The sequence below is a fragment of the Rhipicephalus microplus genome, chromosome 3 (assembly GCF_043290135.1).
Source record: "Rhipicephalus microplus isolate Deutch F79 chromosome 3, USDA_Rmic, whole genome shotgun sequence".
NCBI classification, from domain to species: domain Eukaryota; kingdom Metazoa; phylum Arthropoda; class Arachnida; order Ixodida; family Ixodidae; genus Rhipicephalus; species Rhipicephalus microplus.
In genome coordinates, this window is record NC_134702.1 from 172,005,702 (window position 1) to 172,029,684 (window position 23,983).

At 46.2% G+C, this 23,983-nt stretch overlaps 1 protein-coding gene across 4 annotated transcripts in view; it reads left to right on the forward strand.

Moving 5' to 3' along the window:
• Positions 1–23,983, forward strand: part of LOC119167541 (uncharacterized) — a 195,065-nt gene that overhangs the window by 47,463 nt on the left and 123,619 nt on the right. The window lies entirely within an intron of this gene.

The window sequence follows — 23,983 nt, forward strand, 5'->3', positions numbered from 1 at the left end:
TTTGAAAATACTGGCTTTTGTGAAGAGAAACGTGGTGAAAAGCTACGTTCCTTGAGTAATAAGCGTGGACTGTGACGGTCGAGTTTGGTTGTATGCAGATGGTCCGTAATGAGGAAGTCCTTGTTGTAGTCGTTAAAACGGACAATCATCTCTTCTCTGATCTTTTGCCATGATTCGTCGTTTTCGAATATGTGTGTCAGGTAAAACTTAAATGCCTCACCGGAGATGTAGTCAGTGAAGTTGGTGATCATCTCCCGTTCCGACCATGATGCAGCGGTAGCGTGAAACTCGAAGAGGTTGAACCAGTTTTCTACGGGTCCGTCGTCCGCTGATCCGGTGTACTTGGGGATGTCAAGGTCAGCAGATGGTTCTGACATGATGCTGGCCGATGTGTAATACTAGGCGCTTGTACGGTAGTCCATCTGTGGTCATGGTGTCTTGCGGAGAACTGCGTAGATGATGAGCGACTGATGAAGGGGCTGGCAGGTCTTCATTATGTCGACTTGTGTAACGCTATGATGTGGGAGACGTGGCCTGGCTCATACGCCATGTTTATTCTAAAGCACTTCTTCCTCTGCCTCTACCAACCACCAGCGCTAACGTCATATATATATATATATATACATATATATATATATATATTACAGAAATAAGAAGGAGAGGCAACACCTTTGCTGCAAGCCGGCTGTTTTTTATCTGCTTGGTCCTTCTTGTCTTCGCAGTGTAGCCTCTAGCATGGGCGTAGTCCTTACACTCTGCCATGACTGCGACGTAGCATGACGAGCTGCCAGATTCTCTCATCTGGCAGCTCGGGGGGGGGGGGGGGGGGGGGGCGACACTGGCTGTATCTGGGTGGTCGTTCTTTTGGAGGCCACGATGTGTCTTCCGGAAGCGCCGATGACTCAGGCAGCCTAGCTTGGTTGCCTCGTTCTGGCCGCAGGTCTCGGCAAAGCTGCCACATTGCAGGAAGAGCTGGGGAACTGGTCTCTGGCGAGCGGCCTTAACTAAGCCACGGTGGTCAATTGTGCATACGCCGGGACTTGACCTGTTGTACTCTCAAACATTCTGGTGGGCGTCTGTGTTGGGGTAGTCTGTGCAAGTCTTGTCCATGCTGTGAACGAACGTCGTCATGTGTAGAGTATGGGGCACACACTGAGCTGATATTTCTGCACGTCCTTCGTGCATTCAGGGGTTACGAGGTGTCCCATTTGACATATGGGACATCACAGGGCAAAGTTGATGTATTGTCTCATGGCACAGGTCGTGACCTTGTGAAATTGCTGATGTCGTGCTGCTGGAGGCTTCCGACAAGGTGTGATATGCAGTCAAGAGGTCTAGTTTATAAGCCTGATAGACAGGTGCAACCGTGGTTTGTATCAGCAGGTCTTGCCTGATAATATCCTCAGGCGTTATAGCCACTTCGGAATCTCCTAAGTAGACGGTACTCTGCAAAAGGCAAGCATCAGCACGCTCGGCCAATGACTGCATTGATGACCGGAAACGATGCAGCATGGAAATGTTCATCAAACCAGCAGTAATGGTCAGTGCCTCGTCTCCAGCTGGATTGGAGGTAGCTGTATTGTTACGGAGTAGAACGACGCGTCCAGGCACTCCAGCGATGGCTAGCTTCGAAGTGGACTGACAGGCTGCTGTAACTGGGAGACGATCTTGGTCCTTGTCAAGGGTGGTTCTGTAAGATGTGTCGACAGAGAAGCTGACTCTTGTATGGAGAAGTATGCCTGGCGGCTAGTGTCGATGACTGCCACAGAGTGATCTGCATAGTTGTTCCTGGAGCCCCTACAAGGCACAGTTGTACGAAAAGGGCGTTCCGTCTTGAGAGCTTTATCCCCAAAACAGGGCAAGCTGGTGGGCGCCCGAACTGCACCGCCGAGGTTGTGTGTTGCACCGCCTTGATTCACGGTTTAGTCGGAATCAGAGGCATGAAAAAGTGGGCGAAATACGTTACTCCACCTCGCACACCATTCAGGCCACGAATGTTGTTTCGCACCTTCGGCCCGCCATGGTGGTCTACTGGCTAAGGTACTCGGCTGCTGACCCGCAGGTCACAAGATCGGATCCCGCCGGCGGCGGCTGCACTTTTTGATGGAGGCGGAAATGCTGTAAGCCCGTCTGCTCAGATTTAGTTGTGTGTTAAAGAACTCCAGGTGGTCTAAATTTCCGGAGCCCTCCATTACGATATCACCTATAATCATACGATGGTTTCGGAACTCCACATATCAATCAACTGTTTCACATTTTCATAGTTGTTCCAGGCTTTGGCAGCATACCGAAGGCGATCGATGGCCTTCGTGACCGATGGAAAATGGCTACAAGCCATTTTTGATGGTCCAGTCAGGCATAGCGGCTGCCGAGAGCACTTAACATTGCAACCTACCGAACGGCGTCGTCCTGGGGTTGTCAGAATTCCACTACATTCGATACAACCACTGCTGGTAACGTTGAGTACAAGGATCCGGTAATTCACAAGGCGTAACGGTCCAGCTCCTGAGCAAGCAAGGACGTCGTTTATAGAACTTCCACGGGCAGGACGGGCAAGAAGCCTGAAAAGCCATGACTGATGGCCGCGGAAGATATGGGATTCATGCTACTCGCAGCGGCGGTTGAGATCCGCAGTTCGAAGGCACCAAGCTGTTCAGTCGCTGGGAGAAGCGTGCGGCTTCGTGGATGATCCGCGCAGCATTGTCGGACAAGCCGCCTGGGTAGCCATTGGCGGCGTTCGAAGAATATGCTTTTGCTGCAGCAATGAGTGTGCCGATGTCTGGGATCATGAAAGCGTGGTCAACCCGTTGATTGGAAGCGTCGATACGATACTGTTGTTCCACCAAGCAGGTTTGTATGCCTTCCTTGGATAGTGCTTGTAACGGCAGCTGGTACGCAGGCACCGAGTAGGCCTGGATATCGTCCCTGAACTGGGCTTCCTGCGGCAAGCTTGGGGATGTCATGGCCTAGGAAGCGTGGACGGCGCTCCTGGAGTGACGGGTCTGCAACCCCGAAGATGCTGAAGCACAGGTGGCTTCGTTTGTGACGACTGCACCATTGTAAAGGAATGAGACGAAGAGACAACGCCTTTGCTGCAGGCCGACTGTTGTTTATCTGCCTCGTCCTTCTCGTCTTCTCAGTCTGGCCTCTAATGAACGCCCCCTGTCCCAGTGACGCTGTAATCTTTACAATATATATATATATATATATATATATATATATATATATATATATATATATATATATATATATATATATATATATATATAGTGGGAGTAATAATTCAATGGGCCAGTTAGTCTTCGTGAAGGTATGGGATATGGCACAACGGGAGCGTTGTCAACAAGGATAAATATATTTATTTCCCAACAGTTTCGGGAGGGGACCTCCCTTCATCAGGGGATGAGTTATACTGACATTAGCTTCCAAACTTCCTTGCTGCCGCGTCCCTCTCGCCTTGAAAGACGTTTGCGAGAGTGAGAGGGAAATGGAAGAAGGAAAAAAAGGGGGGGGAGAAAAAAGACAAAAAAAGAAAGAAAAGAAAGAAAGTAAAAAAGAGGAAGAACCACTGTCAACACTGAGAACGAAGCCAACTGTCCGTCTACATCCACCTACGGTTCATATCACGTGCTGTTCAGTTCTTGGCGTGTGTCGGGCCACCCAAGATTGTCGCCGCGGTGCCGGGAGGGTCCGGGACGGCGTGCCTAAAGAAAGGGGTTTCCCCGTAATTGGTCGTTCGGCGGGCGGCGGGCGGTGTGTGTAAAGGAAAGGTTTCTCGTTAATGGGTCGGTCGGCTATTTACCTTTAATCTTCGTCGGTTTCCCTTCAACGGTTATGAAGTGGTAGGCGAACGTAAACACTTTGTATGTGCATGTGGAAAAAAAAAAAAGGACAGTGTACACGTACGAGTCAGTCAGAAAAAAGCATGGTCTCCAGCTATCAATCTTTGTCACCAATTCTCTCCTGGCTTACTTCTCGGAGGCAGTTGAGTTTTCCGGGGTCCTCGTTGATACCGGCTGCTAATGTACGAAATTTGAAAATAAAATATGCCTCACGCTGTTCGCGCTCGCGTCTGTTTGAAAAACCGGACTGCAAAAGAGTTACGCTAATATTTTCAAAACTGTGGTTTGGCAGGCGCAGATGTCTAGATAAAGGTAGCTTCAGCAGTGAAGTGGCGTGGTACCGGTGATTATTGAACCGCAGCCGAAATGGCGTGTCTGTTTGGCCGATATATTCTTGTCCGCAGATGTTGCAATGTAGCATGTATATTACGTTACTGGAGTCACAATTAAGGCTTTCAGTTATGCAGAATTTGAAATCCGAGAAGTTCGCTTTGGATTCACGTGTTGTGAGCATCTGTGGGCATACCTTGCATCGAGATTTTCCGCAGGGATGGCACCCTGATTGAATTTTGGGGGTGTTTGTTTTTGCTCTGACAAGAATGTCCTTCAGATTTTTATCCCGGCGGTACACCACGTGAGGTGGCTTCGCGAAAATAGAAGTTAGTCGTTTGCTTTGCCTGATTATGTTGAAATGGCGGGAAAGTATGTTGTTGATTCGTGGCGCTGATGAGGAGTAAGTTAGTACAAGGTTCGTTTGGGAAGTCGTTTTAGGTACTCTGTTTGGTCCCTTAATTATATCATTCCTGTTCACGTTGCGAGCACGTAGTATGGCATCGTCAATAATGTCTTCCGGATAATTTTGTTTCAATAAGGAATGCTTTAGGTGTTCCGCGTGTCTGTCAAATTCCCGCATATCGGTGCATATTCTTCGGTACCGGTAGGCCTGAGAATATGGAATACCCGTTTTGCAATGCTTTGGGTGGCTGCTGTTGAAATGTAGGTACATTTGACGGTCTGTAGGCTTTTTGTAAAGGTTTGTTGACAAGCGGTCATTTTCGACCGTGACAGTAACGTCCAAAAAGTTAATGCTGGTTTTGGAAATTTTGTGCGTGAATTTTATTGACGGGTGGCATTTGTTAAAATCCTCTATGAAGCGGAAGAGACTTCCCTCATCATGGTTCCATATCATAAAAATATCGTCTAAGTATCTTCTGTAGTAGAAAGGTTTCAAGGTGCGTCCCTCAATGAATGGGATTTCAAGTGAAGCCATAAAGGTGCTCGCGAAGTTTGGGGCCATTTTTGTGCCCATTGCAGTGCCACTGACCTGAAGGAAATGCTTGCCGTTGAACTCAAAATGGTTATAATTTAGTACAAGTTCAAGAAGTGTAAACAGTACCTCGCCACTTACACTAGTTGATGAGTCAGATTTTACATATTCAGAAACCATAGCCGCTATTCCGTCATGGTGGGGTATGTTGGTGTACAGTGAGCAGACGTCCATGGTCACCAGAAAACTGCCGCCTGGGATGTCGAGGCTTGAAGTTTCGCAGATGAAGTGGTTTGTGTCCTTTAGGTAATAGGGAAAATTTGGGGGGATGTTTTTTATTAAGGAATTGATGAATTCTGATATATTTTCTGTTGATGTGCTGTTACTGGATACTATCGGACGTTCGGATTACCTGCCTTGTGTATTTTGGGGAGCAAATAGAATCGACCGGGAACAGAGTGGGCCGGTAACATTGCTTTCAACATTTTGCCGGTAATTTTCTCGTCCCGGCGGAGATTGTTTAGGGTAACTTTTATCTCCCTTTCAAATTCGGGAGTCGGGTCCGTTGGAAGTTCTTTGTAGAATTTTGTGTCTGATAGCTGTCGTTCCCCTTCCTTTAAGTAGTCCGATGTATTTAGAATTACTATGCAGCCTCCTTTATCAGCCGGTTTGATAGTAATTCCAGTGTTTTTTCGTAGTTCATCGAGTGCCCTTCGTTCTGATTTTGATATGTTGTTTCGAAATGGCCGATTTTTTCCATACGCTCTGATGATATCTTTTTGAACTGCTGATATATACATATCGAGGTGTTTGTCCCTCTGCTCACCCGGACACCATGATCTGTCACCACCAATCACTCTATTCTCGTTCGTACAGTCCTTGCGATCATGAAAGTATTCACGGAGGCGGAGATTACGCGCAAAGTTATCGAGGTCTTGGTACAGTTCAAATTCATTGAATCTACCGGATGATGGACAAAAGGTCAAGCCTCTCGACAAAAGTTGAAGCTGAGCGGGTGTGAGTGTTGTGTTTGACAGATTGAGGACATTTTCCTCATAAGTTTTCGGCTGCTCTTGGCTATCACGTGGCACGGGAGTGTCAGCATCATATTCGAGAGTAAGGATGTTTCGATTAGGATTGCACTGTGGTTCTGAGTTCCCATTTTTCTCCTCAAAGTTAGGTTGTGGTACGGGTGGTCCCTGGTGTTCTTGTACGGCCTCATTCCTATTTTCCTGTTGCAGAGCAGTGGAGCTACTGCAGTCCCGCTTGAATTTTTTATCTTTTACTACTGAAATTTCGCCTCTCTTCTTTAGTTCATATCTTTCCAGTTCTCTTGCCTCATGCTCTCCGAGATTAGATACCAATTTCTGCGTGGCCTCCGTGACACTGTGTTCGGCGGCCTTACGCTCACAATGGTCCGCAATGACCCGAGTCAGTTGCAAGGACGCTTCTAGTAATATTTTTTCCCACTTCCTCCTTTCTGCTTCACTTAGTGTAGACATTGAGGGGTTGCAGGCTAGGCGGAGACCCTTAGGTGCAATTTCGTGAGATAGATATTTGTTTAGTTGTTCTGCGTGTTTTTCGTATTGCACCCGCTTTTCAATGATTTTCCTAATCGATAGAAATGAGTGGGACCATGCGTGTTTAAGACTGCCCGTACCTTTTGTTTCCCCGTGTCATTTGGAAGCCACCGCCTTGGTCTTCGCCGCATTCGTCCGCCTGGTGTTGTAAGGCCTCGTTGGTGGGAGTGGCGACGTCGTCACTGCTGGGACCCTGGATGGCTCTTTGTGTTCCTCGGCTCCCTGTTGTTGAGTGGGTTTGGCACTGGAGTTTGCCGTGCAAGCCGTTGCCGCCGATCTCTGACTCACTGGTGGGACCCGCTGGCTCGCTGGCCTCGCTGGTGGTAGTGGCGACATCGTCACTGCTGGTGCCCTGGATGGCTCTGTGTGTCACTCGGCTTCTTGTTGTTGAGGGGGCTTGGCACTGGAGTTGTCCGTGCAAGCGATTGCCGCCGATCTCCATGCCGCCGACGTTCATCGCAGCTGCACCCTCGTGTGCTGTGCCAGCAGCGCGACCCCCTCGAAGCTTGCATGTAAGCCGTCAGCAGCCAGGACGCGGCGCAGCGGGAGTGTTGAGAAACCATGTTCGACGTAATAGACCCCTGCTCCCAACAACCCGTAGTGGCAGAGACGGCGGGCCTCTCTGCTGAATCGCTGTACCTCCATATTAAACCGATTCATTGATCGCCAGTTCGAGTCCCGCCGTCGGCGATTGGGTGCGCGAGGTAGTGGCAGACTAAGATGCAGTGTCTTGATGTTCGGGCGCATCTGCCTCATTCGCTTCAATGCCTCCCTCAACAAATCCAGTGATCTTGAAGAGCTCGTCTTCAGGATGTCCGTGGTTCCCACATGCAGAAACAACGTGTCCACCCGGTAAGGTAGGTACTCAAGTAGCGCCGGAACTGTCACGGTCGAAAATGACCGCTTGTCAACAAACCTTTACAAAAAGCCTACAGACCGTCAAATGTACCTACATTTCAACAGCAGCCACCCAAAGCATTGCAAAACGGGTATTCCATATTCTCAGGCCTACCGGTACCGAAGAATATGCACCGATATGCGGGAATTTGACAGACACGCGGAACACCTAAAGCATTCCTTATTGAAACAAAATTATCCGGAAGACATTATTGACGATGCCATACTACGTGCTCGCAACGTGAACAGGAATGATATAATTAAGGGACCAAACAGAGTACCTAAAACGACTTCCCAAACGAACCTTGTACTAACTTACTCCTCATCAGCGCCACGAATCAACAACATACTTTCCCGCCATTTCAACATAATCAGGCAAAGCAAACGACTAACTTCTATTTTCGCGAAGCCACCTCACGTGGTGTACCGCCGGGATAAAAATCTGAAGGACATTCTTGTCAGAGCAAAAACAAACACCCCCAAAATTCAATCAGGGTGCCATCCCTGCGGAAAATCTCGATGCAAGGTATGCCCACAGATGCTCACAACACGTGAATCCAAAGCGAACTTCTCGGATTTCAAATTCTGCATAACTGAAAGCCTTAATTGTGACTCCAGTAACGTAATATACATGCTACATTGCAACATCTGCGGACAAGAATATATCGGCCAAACAGACACGCCATTTCGGCTGCGGTTCAATAATCACCGGTACCACGCCACTTCACTGCCGAAGCTACCTTTATCTAGACATCTGCGCCTGCCAAACCACAGTTTTGAAAATATTAGCGTAACTCTTTTGCAGTCCGGTTTTTCAAACAGACGCGAGCGCGAACAGCGTGAGGCATATTTTATTTTCAAATTTCGTACATTAGCAGCCGGTATCAACGAGGACCCCGGAAAACTCAACTGCCTCCGAGAAGTAAGCCAGGAGAGAATTGGTGACAAAGATTGATAGCTGGAGACCATGCTTTTTTCTGACTGACTCGTACGTGTACACTGTCCTTTTTTTTTTTTTTTTCACATGCACATACAAAGTGTTTACGTTCGCCTACCACTTCATGACCGTTGAAGGGAAACCGACGAAGATTAAAGGTAAATAGCCGACCGACCCATTAACGAGAAACCTTTCCTTTACACACACCGCCCGCCGCCCGCCGAACGACCAATTACGGGGAAACCCCTTTCTTTAGGCACGCCGTCCCGGACCCTCCCGGCACCGCGGCGACAATCTTGGGTGGCCCGACACACGCCAAGAACTGAACAGCACGTGATATGAACCGTAGGTGGATGTAGACGGACAGTTGGCTTCGTTCTCAGTGTTGACAGTGGTTCTTCCTCTTTTTTACTTTCTTTCTTTTCTTTCTTTTTTCGTCTTTTTTCTCCCCCCCTTTTTTTTCCTTCTTCCATTTCCCTCTCACTCTCGCAAACGTCTTTCAAGGCGAGAGGGACGCGGCAGCAAGGAAGTTTGGAAGCTCATGTCAGTATAACTCATCCCCTGATGAAGGGAGGTCCCCTCCCGAAACTGTTGGGAAATAAATATATTTATCCTTGTTGACAACGCTCCCGTTGTGCCATATATATATATATATATATATATATATATATATATATATATATATATATGATCGTCCGCCATCCGCTGTGAGCTATGTGCCTCCAAAGCAGTAAGCTCGTGGTATGGTCTTTCCCAACATGTCTAAAGGCACTCCAGTGTGGGTGGGATGCCTTTTAACATGACAACGGTAAACAGCTCATTTCTCTAATACTCCGTCGTCTTCATTGGTGTCAGCACTATTGGTTGGGAGAAAAAAATCACCTTGTGCATCATCAGAAAATTGAAAAAGATGCAAAAAGCATAGATAAAAATTTTTTCGTCCAAGTGATGCTTCGGAATTGCTCATTTATAGGCTGGCCCACGTGTAGGGGACGCAAAAGCATACAGGAAAGGCCAGACATCACGATTTTTGCAGGGGCAAGTAAAATACCCATGGTAGCGAAGCTACGCATTCTCGGCCTCCGTATATCTGAGAATGGGCACAATGGAGAAACTATTAGGCCATTAGAGAACAGCGTCTACCAAACAAGCAGGCTGATCAAACTAATAGCGAACAAAAACTATGGTATGAAGGAACACAACTTAGTTCGTTTAGTCCAGGCTTTTGTAGTCAGCCGCATCGTGTATGTTGCCCCATATCTTAAACTACACGCAGCCGAACAGAGCAAAATAGATTGCATTATTAGGAAAGCATATAAACAGGCAATAGGTCTACCGTTAAATACGTCGAATGACAAATTCTTGGCTCTAGGGCTACATAACATGCTCGCAGAGCTAATAGAGGCCCACAGGATTGCACAGTATGATCGGTTAACCTAGAGCCCTACGGGCAGGCATATTTTGGACACAATTGATGTCACGCACAGTGTGCAACATGGGGTAAAAAAATGCATTCCGCGGGAGGCAAGGGGGCATATCGTGGTGCCTCCATTACCTAGAAATATGCATCCTGAGCATCACCGCACTAGAAGGATAAAAAGGGCGAAAAGCCTACATAAAAAGTTCGGCAACGCCCGGGACATGGTCTATGTAGATGCAGCAAAATACGAGAATGGCCGAAGCATGGTAACCGTAGCAACAAATATTCAAAGGGATTCCAACGTCAGTGGCAGTGTACGTACAGATAGGGTAGAAGTGGCGGAGGAGGCGGCTATAGCACTAGCAATAGCCTCCACAAAAGCCGAAGTCGTGATCAGGGACTCCGAAACCGCTGTTAAAAATTATGCCAAGGAAAGGATCTCAACGGAAGCGCTAAGAATTTTGGCAAACTTTTGCGACGAGCGGATAGTTCATATTGTATGGGCACCTGCTCACTCCTCCCTTCCCGGAAACGAAATCGCGCACGACCTGGCTCGAGAACTGGCCGGCCGAACAGGCGCAGAGCTAAGTCCGGGGGCGGAGAGAGACCGCATAATTACTTATGAAGAGATCAGAAAACACTACAAGCTAGGAAGGGTGCGATTCCCCCTGGCGCTCACCTCTCTCAACAAGCAGCAGGCGACGGCATGGCGCCTTTTACAAACCAACAGGTTCCCGAACCCAGTAACTTTTCACTACATCTACCCAGAGATATACTCAGATTTGTGTAATTTCTGCAATCAAAGGGTGGATCTTAATCATATAGTGTGGGCTTGCCCCTCAGTGACAGGGCAATATAAAAAATACAGCAATGGAGAGCAGTGGGAGACCACACTGCTAAGTGCAGACCCAGAAGTGCAGCTCGACGTTCTTCGGCAAGCGGAGGATGCCGCCAGAGCTCAATGACTAATGGCTGCCACCTAGGGGAAAGAGAGAATTCTTCCACATCTTGCCGCTTTTTTTTTTTTCTTTAATAAAGTTATTTCCTCCTCCTCCTCCGAGTGATGCTTGAATCTAGGCTGTTTGCTCTGCAAGCAGGTGTTCTACCACAGCCATTCCGCCGCTTAAACATACAGTGAAGAGAGCTTTCACTTCTTGGAATGGCAGTGAAAATGATATTCATGCTTTATGAAGACACGCATCCTGTATATGCACTTCACACTACAGCTTGTAATATCGCCATAATATTGCATGGTACAAGCGTACATTGCGATCAAGCGTCAGAAGATGTGATAATCGTAACGACTTCGTGGTTTAAAGCCTGTCATTCATTACAACAGGTCTGGACGATACAACATGTATTCCCTTAATACCACCTAGTGGATGCATAGCAAGTTCAAAAAGGTTCAACGTACATAATTGATTACGGTTTAAAGCATGCTACCTACTAAATATATTGCTTACAGAGCGCTCTGACATTTGCAATATATGATCGATGTGGCCCTCTGCATGCATAAGCGAACTTCTTAGGGTGGTGTCAATAAAAAAAAAAGAAATTAAGGTAAAGTAAAACTCCTTATTGAAGCTTGAAGGTCAGTCACCACCTTTGAAAATGCATTTTTTGAAAAAAAAATGCTTTATGGTCATTTGATATTTTAGAGTTTCCTGTCCATTCAAGAATACTTTGAGAAAAATTTATGTAGCTATCTTGAGTCACTCGAAAGGTCGCACAATTTTTTCAATCCCTGGTGGATGCATTCAAAACTGAAACTGAATTTTATGTTTCCACAACACCTAGCAACTCTTCATAAATATGTTTCATATATATAATATGTATTGCTAAGTTACCTACGCACGTTTCAAAACTTCCAGCACATCACGTTCTCATTTTATTTTAAAATTTTAACTACTTGGTTGCAGCACTCCACTAGTCAAATTGTGTGCATTTTCGTTAAGCAGTCAGTGTTGTTTTTTGTGCTATTTCAAGTTCTTGGACTTAATTCTGGATTTTTAAGGAGAAAATTATAATATTTCATGAAACATGGCGAAGTATAGGACGAAAAAGAAGCATAAACGCAAGTTATCAATTCAATATGGCAAACGTGAACCCACTGTGGATAACGAGGATGAGAGTCACCTATCGACACAAAATGAGCTAGGAAAAAATATTTCTCTTGTCTTGTGAAAGAAAACTTGTGCCGCTTCTAAAGAGGCCCCAAGCGATAAGCTTGGTGATTTCCAAGCGCATTGATAGTTGCTTAGTTACACAGACATTCGGTTCAAATTTTTAAGGCCATTTTTCTTGAAACGTAATTTCTTTCATTCTAGTATTACACGTACAATGATACCTCTGCTTCTAATCAATGTTACCTCACAAAATTTTGTGTGCTATTTCGTTATAGGTGGAGCTGTGCATACAGGCCGTATTATTAGTGGTATTTTAGGTATTTCAATATTTAAGCATGAATGATAGGCTAATAAGGGCTTCTATAGTGTTTGTATGGTGCTCATAAATTCATATTTTTGGCGTTCATGCCTATAGGTCTATAAGTGCCTATAAATGGCAATTTTCAACATCGGCACTTATATGAACATGATTTAAGCCTAAATTTTGTTTTTGAGCATGGTTTCAGACCGTTATTCATGTTGCAGGGCAACATTCACTTTTCCAAACTCTATGAAGTTAAGTCTTCGTTGTTCACACAGCTTCCGAAAAACAATTGCCACTAGCAGCAAGGAAATGGGTCGAGGCGGCCAGTATACGCTACAGCGCTGACGTGGCATAAGGGGTTAGAGAAAAAGGAGAGGTTGAGCAGAGGAAAAGATGCTATTTTTGTAGCCCTGAATGAGCGCCGTCTCAGCATATGCAGGGCAATGGGGAAAGAGCAAATTTAGGAAAAGGAGATGAGAGTTGCATCCGGCCATCAGCTTTACAGACTGTTCAGTGTCCCGAAGAATTCGAAGAGCTGCCCTGAAGACTTAGATGTGGTGTATAAAGAAGGGAACAAAAGGTCTTTCTGTGTAGACGCAGCCAAGTGGAGAACGAATATGAAACCATGGCAAGTCGTCATGGGAAAGAAGTGTTGATTTCAAAAAAAGCAAGCCATACACGGCTTTTGCTTTATTTGTAAATTATTTTTAAGGGCCCCTCGCCAGGTCATCTGAGAAATTGTACGTAGACAATAAATGTTGTTGCAGGCAGAATGAAGAGTGTTGCACTACAGTGATATTTTAAAATTGGTTCGTTATGACCCACTAAACCATGATGCGAGGAGGCTAACTTGAAGAATTTGCCACTCGCCCTGTGTAGCCAACGCAAGCCCAATTCTTTCTCTGCCTTCTTTGTTATAGGAGCTGTAGCATCACATCACACATGTGCATCAACACGTCATGTGCAAGCTAGGTCACGTGCACATGGTGTGCCCTAGAGTACTCGTGCACGTAGATCGTTAATGTTGTTTCGTGTGGATGTTCTGAGTAGTGTATTGCCTGTTTCTGAGGGACGTATTCATCAGAGCGTGTACATTTGAAGATGCTGGCATAAAGTATGTATTCTTACCGCGATAGACTGCGTCACACCGCAGGAACAGCTGAACCAAAAACAAGTGAAGTGCTGTCTGGGCGGCACGTTGCAAGAACGGCGAGAAGAATAATGCATGCAATGCAGAAGCCTATTAGTGTAGAGCATCTTACTGCAATTCGAGAATGAAATTTTCAAAAAGTGCTGTCACATTTAATGTGTGGGTTTTAATTCTCACAGCTTTTATTCATCTGCTCAACAACAGATTACACCAGTTACGCATGTGACCTCAAATAATCTTCGCAATGTCACATGCTATGCCCTCAACTGGATTCTTTTTATTGTGCTGTATATAGCCAAAAAACGGCACATTCTTTTTGATATCGGTATTTTCAGGGTGTTATTAACCATAGCCAGGACGTTCAATATTTAACCAGGACCTAAGTAAGAGTATTCGGTGAGTGACGGCAGAGCGCCAATGTCTGTCAGGAGTGATGTAAGCACAGGAACATTCCTTACTTGCTTTTCACCACCTCCTTCATGGGGCGTGCCGGCAAGGAGAAAGGCAAGCTGCGTTTACTTTTAATTTTCAACTCTTTTTGAGACGCATAGCGTTAGAAATCTTGGAAGACCTGGTTGTAAGAGCCTGGAGCATGCATTACACTCGTCTACTCTAAAAGCTCCAACCTGCCGAGGGGCCCTTTAAGGTCTTCACAGACTGAAGAGAAATTGACACTACATGGTTATACCTAGCTAATGCAGAAGAATCCATCTTCTCTGGTCATTTAGCACTCTAGCTATATGCTTTTGTGCTGCATTTCTGAGTCGCAAAGAAAAGAGAAACCCAGACCATGCCAGACAATTAAAGGAGAGACTGTGTTCTGTGAACCATGCAGGAAAATACATGGCTATGTTCAACTGTTGGTGCCTTTCTGCTGTCATAAACAGTAACAATTCTTGCTTCCTTTAGTAGATAAATGTCGCCCACATCCTTGTTTGAAATAATTTGAACTTATGTACAAATTTTGACGTACAATATTTAGGACTTTCGGGGCCTAAATTGCTGTTCTGCGTGCTATAATTTTGGCTAATCTATGTGTTCTGCGTGCCTAATTTTGGCCTAATTTTGGCATAAACAACAGAAATGTCGAAACCTTGCAGTCTCAGGCTCCACCTTACAAGACAACCGAATGGGTTTTTCAAGTTTGCCTGTTAACACAAGGTGTGAAATTCCATGTTGGACCTGGTAAGGTTCGTGAGTGGCTCGGCGATCCTGGCAAAATTTTGGATGGACAGCCTTTTTGTTGGCGGGTGGAGGAAATGCAGCGATGGCGGTTGTCTTCTGTGGGTTGTGGCCATGGTATAAGATTAAGTTTTATTTATTCAAGTACCCTAAAGGCCCACTAGGGGCATTACATAGGTGGGGGGGATCATCAACAGAACGCAATTTTTACAGAGAATAAATATTTGCAGGTTAGTATAATGCTATATATATATAGTACAGAAATTCGTAGAACGTAGTGACAAGGCAAGCAGAACAACAAGAGTAAACATCAGATAAAGCAATTATGAATGAAAGTAACAGGGCTGCAAATGGGTTAGTAGTGCTGAACTAAACAAAGCTCAGTTATTGTAGCAATGCTGCAAGGTAATTCATTCCGTTCCTTTATAAATAAAAGTAAAGGCGAATTTTTTAATCTTTCTGTACGGGCAAAGATAGGGTTGACTTTGAAAGAATGATCAGTGCGACTAGAAGTATGAGGTGGCGGTAAAATATGTGTTCGGGCAAATGATATGTTAGAGTGATACAGGGTATATAAAAAGAATAATCTGGAAAATTGCCTGCGCACAGCAAGCGGCTGCATATTCAGCTCTGCTTTCAAAGATGAAACGCTTTGAAATCGGGAGTGTGATGATAAAATTAATTGAGCTGCTTTATTCTGAACGGCTTCCAGTAGATTAGTAAGTGTGATCTAGTGGGGATGCCAAATAATTGATGCATATTCCAGTGAAGGGTGCACAAGGAAATTATATGCTTGAAGCCTGGTGTCCCTGTCGGCTAGATATAGACATCGTTTCAGAAAGCCTAGTTTATTCTGCACTTAACAAGTGATGTGTTCTATGTGGTCAGTAGATGTTAGTCTTGAATCGATAAGGACGCCGAGGTATTTTACCGTTGTAACTTAGTCTACTATTTTATCATTTAGTACATAAGTATTACATTCTGCCTTCAAGACAGAACTGAATGCCAAGTGTTTAGTCTTTTCTACATTAATTTGCATCCGCCACCTGCTGCACCATCGTGTCAGCTTACAAAGGCCAGATTGTAGAGCTATAACATCGTTAGGACCAGCTTTTTTTCTGTATATTATGCAATTGTCTACGAAAAGGCAAATTGTTGAACTAATTTTTGATGCCATGTGATTAATATATATTAAAAATAAAAGCGGACCTATATAACGCAATCGTCTATCAAAAGGCAAATTTTTAAACTAATGTTTGATGCTATGTCATTACTATATACTAAAAATAAAATCGGACCTATTACTGTTTTTTGAGCGACACCAGACTTGACAAGTGTTGGACCGGATATATAATCATTCAATTTAACTACCTGAGAATGATTTTTCAGAAATTCCTCAAGCCATCGTGTTGTTTGGCAATCAAGTTCAAAATTACGTATTTTTAGTGTTAGTCGTTTATGAGGTACACAGCCGAAGGCCTTTGAAAAGTCAATAAAAATTCCTTCAACAATAAGGGACGAGTGAAGTGAGGTGTGAATGTCAGTTACCAATTCGTAAAGCTGTGTTTGGCATGAGAGTTTCGGTCGGAAACCATGCTGATTGTTTATGAGCGGAGTATTTCGGTTGAGATGCGCCATTATGTGTGTGTAGATTATGTGTTCCAGTAGTTTGCAACTAATTTAGGTGAATGATATAGGACGGTAGTTATTGAAGACAGTGTTATCACTAATCTTAGGTATGGGTAGAACATGAGCTATTTTCCAGTCGTGTGGTATGCATTCAGAGTCAAGTGACTGTTGGAATAATAAAGTACAATCGCTGACATGTGACTGGTTAATTTTAAAAGTTTAGCGCTCATGCCATCCGGGCCTGGGCTGACACAAGTTAGGTGCGGACACTCGCCGCTCTGTGTAAAGAGAGGGCACGGGCAGATTGTGTTCGCCTATGACCTTTAGCTATGAGTAGTTTCTGTCGCGTGAGTTGAGATGGCACCACTCTATGGCTTGCCAGGTATTCGCGTGAAAAAACATCTTCTTAAATATACTTTGTGTGCATGAGAATTTGTGATTTAGAAATGCATTGCCATGTGCCTCTGAGCACTGCCAGTGTATTTATTATGCTGATTCGCACTTTGTGAATCAGTGCGCGTATACCTCGACGCTGCATATGACTACGAGCATGCATGAGCGGCCTTGTCGCTGGTTCTGGTTGCACCTCGAAATGCGCAAGTAGTGTTTTGTCCCGAATTGCGAGCCGGGGTATGGAAAGCTTGACCGGAGCGTGTGTAGATTTTCGAGGCTCCGCGTAAACAAGAACGCTCGGATAAGTGGCGACGGACAATTGCCAGAGCTGAAAGAACCTTGCAGCCTACTGACGATGTGTGCGCGAAGCATTTCCCAGAAGCAGCGATCTCTGCTACATATCATGCAGAATACAAAGGAAACGACCTGTTACATTCACCAAAGAAACCTTCGCTCACTGCAGATGCTGTGCCTGCCATTTTATTGGGGCTGCCCAAAATACCTGACGATACAGTGTAAAACCAAGAAAGCCCCTCCGAAAACGGCTGGCTCTACTGCCGACTTCTCTTAAGCGACTGGGGCTAGAAGGGTCAACTGCATCTGAAGTGCCTGACCCGACCACTGAAAAGTACACTAAATTTATTGTGCGTGGAGAAAGCGACTCTACAGCACGGCGATGATGAATCAACAGGCACGCATGCAAAAGGCAACACTTCTACTTTAGCAGTGGCGGGGCGCCTCCTCCTCCTCTGAAAAGGACGATACTTCTCAACACAACACTGATAATGTGGGTGTATGCACTACTGACTCAGTTTCTCATCATGTGGCAAAAGTAATTTCTCCTTTCAAGATTGGATGCCATTTTTTGAGTTGCCTCATCTATGCCTATTATCCCTGAGAACGAAGACTAGCGTCGCTGCGGTCGCGGCGATGTGACATCACGGCTCGGGCTCGCCTCTTTTTGCGCCTTCCGTGTACACGGTCTTTAGCGATACATTGGTGATTATTCCTCATTTGTCAATTTCATGGCAGAAGTTTCTCAATATACAAGGTGCAAGGTTGCACAGCTAGTAAAAGTTTTTAAGGCTGTAAGAAGTTTTCATAATTTAGCTTAGAATAGGCAGACTCCCGTCCGAACGGAAGATTTATTGTGAACATGGTGATGCAGGAGAAGACGTTCATTGTTTTTATTGCATACACCACAAAATGGGTGCTAAGAAAATATGCTAAGTGGCAATGTTTTATTACAACTAGGCATAGACTCCGCGATTAAAACATGTCTGTGGCAAAGTAAGTGAAAGGAATTCGGGACGTTTTCAATTCACTAAATACATTGCGCTTTACCGTGCAAGTTCAGCCTGCATCTGCGAATGATCTAAATGATGTGACAGAACTGCGCCTTGTCCAGCAGGAGACATTACATGAATATGATTGTCATTAGCACTCAGGTAATATATTCGTCAAACAAACAAAATAGTACTGCCGCACGCACATTTTCCCCAATGTGGTATTTCCATTCACTGGGATCATATGTACAGGTTTGTTCTCAACAGTCACCAGGGATTATGTAGTCAAGTACCATGATTTGCGTGAAATGCTGGAGCGTTCTACCACCGCGTTACAATTGATAATGGGAGCTTTACGTGGGAGCACCGCTGAAAGCAACGATTTCAGCACAAACGTCACGAAGCCGAAATGAAATTCTTCATTTGGGGCGTAACCAGGAGATGGCTCATGGGGCCTGGCCCCTACGCCCCAATTTTTTTCCCTATGCAGAGAGAGAAATGGCCATTTCAAGTAGGTGCCCTCCCCAACCTCGAAAAAATGTCAATCTATAGGCTTCTGGACCCATATGTAATAACTAAACAAGCTTCGCCTCGATGAGGGGACGACTGGTCTCGCATGTCATGTCCGCCAACAGGTAATGAATTGCAAGAAAATTTAATGCTTGAGGTGGCAATCTAAACTGGTAGTTCAGAGTGCGCCCATGCCGTTGCTATGATTCTGCTTAAAGACAAAATCTAGCTGCAATATGATTTTCCACACCTAACCTCAATTGCACTTAACCTCAATAATTTCGGTCACTTGAAGATTCAAAATTATTGCGAAAGAAACATGAAACTAAACAAAGTGTTGAGTGAGCAAGTACACAAGAAAAACCCACAACAGCGGCGGCGGTATTCTAAGGCGAGCACCTTCCGGATATATGTCGCGATACTCGATTCTGCATACGAGCGCGAGGCTTGATAAACTTCTGAAAGCGCTATTCATAGGGGGTTGGATTCCTCCGGTACAATTAATTCTAGGCGAGAAGAAGCCCTGATATCCCCGAAAGAAATCACCCATGCACATCTCAACATTATAATGTAAATATTGTGTCTTCCATTGTTAAATCACATTGTTATAGGTCAATGTGTTTATTGTATCCAAACAGAAGCTTGTTCTTCATTTTTGCGCCCGTCAGAATGCGGCTGTCGTCGCCATAAATGGAATTCAATGGAAGATCAGCAGCGTAACACAGACTTTTTCACTCATCTCACATTTCCGGCGCATGATTCTGCAGCAGCAAAAGTGAACATATTATTGTTTTACCTGAAACATTACTGCATCTGTTTTCTTCATTCATCTGCGGCTTGAGACAAGCAAAAAGCGAACGCAAACATTGGAACAGCGCCCGAAGCGAGCGCATCATTATGTAGGCACGCGGCGGCTAGCATTGAAGAGTCCGTGCCGCGACGTCGTCCACCAGGCGGCACCACTCCAACTTCTCTGCTTGCCCGAAAGTGGTGTGTACAGAAGGTGAACTGATATTGTCGCGAGGCAGGCTTCAGGCAACCACGAAAACTCATGTTGATTTGATTATCCTCGGCTTGCATGATTGGTCCGCGCAACCGGGGACGCTAAAAAAACCTTTTTAAGCAGCGACTGAGGCTCTTTTTGGGGAAAGCGGAGCCGGGGTCAACAGCGCATCTCACCACCGGAGACCAGCCATGCAAGCCGAGGGGTATGCCACCATTTTCTATGTTTTGTCTTTGTGACCTAGTGCATTTTGTAAATGGAAGTTGCGTTAGCTAAATAAACCCCCAATGAGTGCTCCCCGAAATCATCGTGTTGACTTCTTATCGATTGCCTCCGCGGAGTTTCACCCACACTTATTCGTCTCCATTGTCTTACGATGCGCCTAACTTTGAACAACCCCGACGTTTCCCTACAAAGTGGCAGAGGTTGCTCGGTAACAATAGTCCCGCTCTGAAATTATGCCCCGAGTCAACAACATTGATTGATTTGTGGGGTTTAACGTCCCAAAACCACCATATGATTATGAGAGACGCCGTAGTGGAGGGCTCCGGAAATTTTGACCACCTGGGGTTCTTTAACGTGCACCCAAATCTGAGCACACGGGCCTCGACATTTCCGCCTCCATCGGAAATGGAGCCGCCGCAGCCGGGATTTGAACCCGCGACCTGCGGGTCAGCAGCCGAGTACCTTAGCCACTAGACCACCGCGGCGGGGCCCCGAGTCAACAACAAATATCAGGAACCTACCTCTGACTGCTCTACTGTGACAGAACCCCCTGCCTTCTTCTCTGCTATGTCTACCCTCCAAGCTAAACCTTTCGTCGGACCACCAGTCTTTAGGGGCGCGCCGGAGGAATCTATTTCGGAGTGGCTACTTTTCTACGAACATGTAGCGTCGCTTAACAATTGGGACCAAGCCACGAAGGTGAAATTTCTATATCTGGCTTTAGACGGAGATGTGAAAAAGTGGCACACTACTCAAATTCTAACTGGTGCCCCTAATACATGGGAAGAATGGGCGACGCTACTAAAAACGTCCTATACGAGTCGCCACTCAGTCGAGATCGCCCATTTTGGGCTACAAAAACGCACCCAATTGCCGTCCGAAACCCCCGAGCAGTACTACTATGACGTCGTATAGCTGTGTGCAAGAGTGAACCCGTCCATGGCGGAACCCGTCCATGGCGGAACCCGTCCATGGCTTCATTTCATTTCATTTCATTTCGAGATCGCCCATTTTCGGCTACAAAAACGCACCCAATTGCCGTCCGAAACCCCCGAGCAGTACTACTATGACGTCGTATAGCTGTGTGCAAGAGTGAACCCGTCCATGGCGGAACCCGTCCATGGCGGAACCCGTCCATGGCTTCATTACATTTCATTTCATAAATGAAATGAAATGAAGATGATCGGTTGCGGCACCTTATGCGCGGTTTGCGTCCGGTTGTTCTGGAGAAGATGATAATCGCAAACCCGGAGAGCTGCGCTGCATTCCTTCAAATTTTGCAACGCATAAAACAGGCAGCTTTGATGAGCCGTGCGTTGGAGCCACAACCGATTGGCATCCAGTATTCTACCGGATCGCAGTCGTGGATGCAAAACATCGCGCATCCTGTAGGGTTCGCACCCGCCGCAGCGACAGGGCACCCTCCTCCTACGTATGTCGCCACTTGCGCCACGGCCGAATTGCGTTGGCCGCGGGAGGCTGCCGACCGCGAAAGAGACCTGAAAGCGATTGCGGACTCGATCGCCTTGCTGTCTGACCGGATAAAAAGCATCGAAGACGAGGTGCGTCGCCCCCCAATGCCTTGGCCTCAGAGAACTTCCCGCGCCAACGACGGGCGCCCCCAATGCCAGATTTGCCGCCACATAGGTCACATAGCACAACAGTGCTGGCAGGGGTTTCGAGATGGCAGGAACGATCAGGCGGAGCTCCTAGGCAATCAGAATGGGCAGCCTAATCCTTCGGGAAACGAGAACGGCCAGGGCCTAGGGGGCCAGCCCGGCCACCCTATCAGCACATTGTCGGAAGGTCAGCTTCTCGCAGTCCCCACACGAGCCAACGGTACAGAAACAAAACTTGTAATTGACACCCGCTCGTCCTTAAATGTCATCTCGGAAGAATTAGCTAACAAAATATGTGCTTCATCCAAATCGAGAAAAGACATTCATCCGAGAAATTGGTGGAGGCTTGCTCACCCCCAATGGGGAAGCTGAAATAAAACTTGAATTTGGCACCACCAAAGTTCACGAGACGTTTTTGGTGGTCAAGGATTGCCCGTACGAGCTACTCGGTGGTCTTCCTTTTTGTCGAGCAGCTCAGCTTCTCATTGATTTCTCTAAGAAAGAGCTGCAACTAAACGGTGAAATTTTCCAGCTACGTATAGACGCAAGTGCCCCCCAACATAATGATGTATTTACAGTGCGGTGCCACGAGCAAATTCACATTGAACCTCGCACAGAAGTCGCTATTGAAGTAAAGGTCGCAAGGGACGGAATTCAGCTCGTCGAACCGAACAGCGCGCTCAGAAACGGACTTCAGGTTGCACGCACAATAACGAGGATCGTGCATGGGAAAGGCCTCATTCGCATAGCTAATCCTACCATGTCGCCAGTAAACCTGCTCAGCGGAACAAAGCTTGGATGGGCTTCATCTATTCATGACGCACAGCTGGCAATCATGGCCCCCGAGAACGATCGATTGCCTCAAAAGTTTGACATAGAGACTGGGAATCACCTACAGCCACCTGAATGGGATGAGCTGCTGTCGCTCATTGAGAAGTACCACCATCTATTTACGAACAGTGACAACCCCATCCGGCAGACTCATGTCGCTGAACATGTGATCGACACAGGCGATTCTCGACCAATTCATCAGCATCTTTATCGTCATTTCCCTTTTGAAAGGCAACAGATTGAGCAACAAGTAGAAGGAATGCTGCGCGATGGGATAATTAGAGAGTCTCACAGTCCTTGGTCATCACCTGTCGTCCTCGTGAAGAAGCCAAATGGGACTTGGCGTTTCTGCGTCGAATTCCGCAGAGTCAATGAGGTCACTAAAGAATATGTGTACCCACTGCCACGAATTGATGACATCCTCGACGTGCTACAGGGGTCAAAATACTTCACCACACTTGATCTAACATCAGGCTACTGGCAAGTGGGCATCAAGGAGGAAGATAAGCAAAAGACCGCATTTGCCTGTGGACCCGGACTTTACAAATTCAATGTTGTCCCTTTCGGCCTGTGCAATGCCCCTGCCACATTCCAGAGAATGATTAACAAAGTCCTCAGTGGTCTTCTCTAGAGAGTTTGTTTGGCCTACTTGGACGACATCGTTATTTTCTTGAAGACTATGGCAATTCATTTGCAAGATTTGGAAAGTGTGTTTTCGGCTTTGGACGCGGCAAACTTACGACTGAAGTACGAGAAATGCAGCTTCGCCCGCCAGGAGATCAAATATCTTGGACACATTCTCACAGGTGAAAGCATCCGGGCGGACCCAGACAAAGTAGAAGCGATCGAAAAATTCTGCAAGCCACGAAGCAAGAAAGGTGTACAGAGCTTTCTCGGAATCTGTAACTACTATCGGCGATTCATCAAAGATTTCTCTCGTATTTCTCGACCTCTGACCAACTTAACCAAAAAGGATGTTCCTTTCGTCTGGGATGCGGCATGCGAAGTGGCCATGCAATCCCTCAAAGAGAAACTGATCACAGCCCCAATTCTGCGTCAGTTTGAGCCGGGAAAGCCGATAGAGGTGCACACTGATGCCTGTGATTACGGCATTGGCGCCGTGCTTGTACAGAAAATTGTACCTCAAGAAAGAGTCGTCACCTATGCCAGCCGCCACCTTAACAAGGCTGAGATGAACTACAGTACAACTGAGAAAGTATGTCTCGCCGTTGTGTACGCCTGCGGACAGTTTCGGCCATACGTCTTTGGTGCTAAGTTCACGGTCGTGACTGACCAAGCCATACTGCCTTGGCTAATGAAAAAAAGGAATCCGAACGGTCGTCTTATGCGATGGTCCCTGTTGCTTCAGGAATTCGACATAACGTTGCGACACCGCCCTGGCCTCAAGAATGGAAATGCCGACACGCTTTTCCGTCTTCCTCATGATCCCGCGCCTGTAAGCGAAGAAAACCCCTTACTGTTGCTGGTTCTGGATCAGGTGGATGTTGGAAAAAAGCAGAGGGCAGACCCATGGATGAAAGAAATTTCGCAGCACCTCGAGCACCCGGATGCGCCCGTTGTCAGGAGAGCGAAAAGAACGGCACGGAGCTTTCGGATGATCGACGGTGTACTGCATCGAAGGGTGAAAGGGTTTCAGGAGGATCGTGCGGCGCTCGTTGTCCCCAAGTGCTTGAGATCTGAGATTTTAAGATACTGCCATGACGACACCACGGCAGGCCACTTAGGTGTCAGGAGCACATGGGAGAAAATTCGTCGCCGATA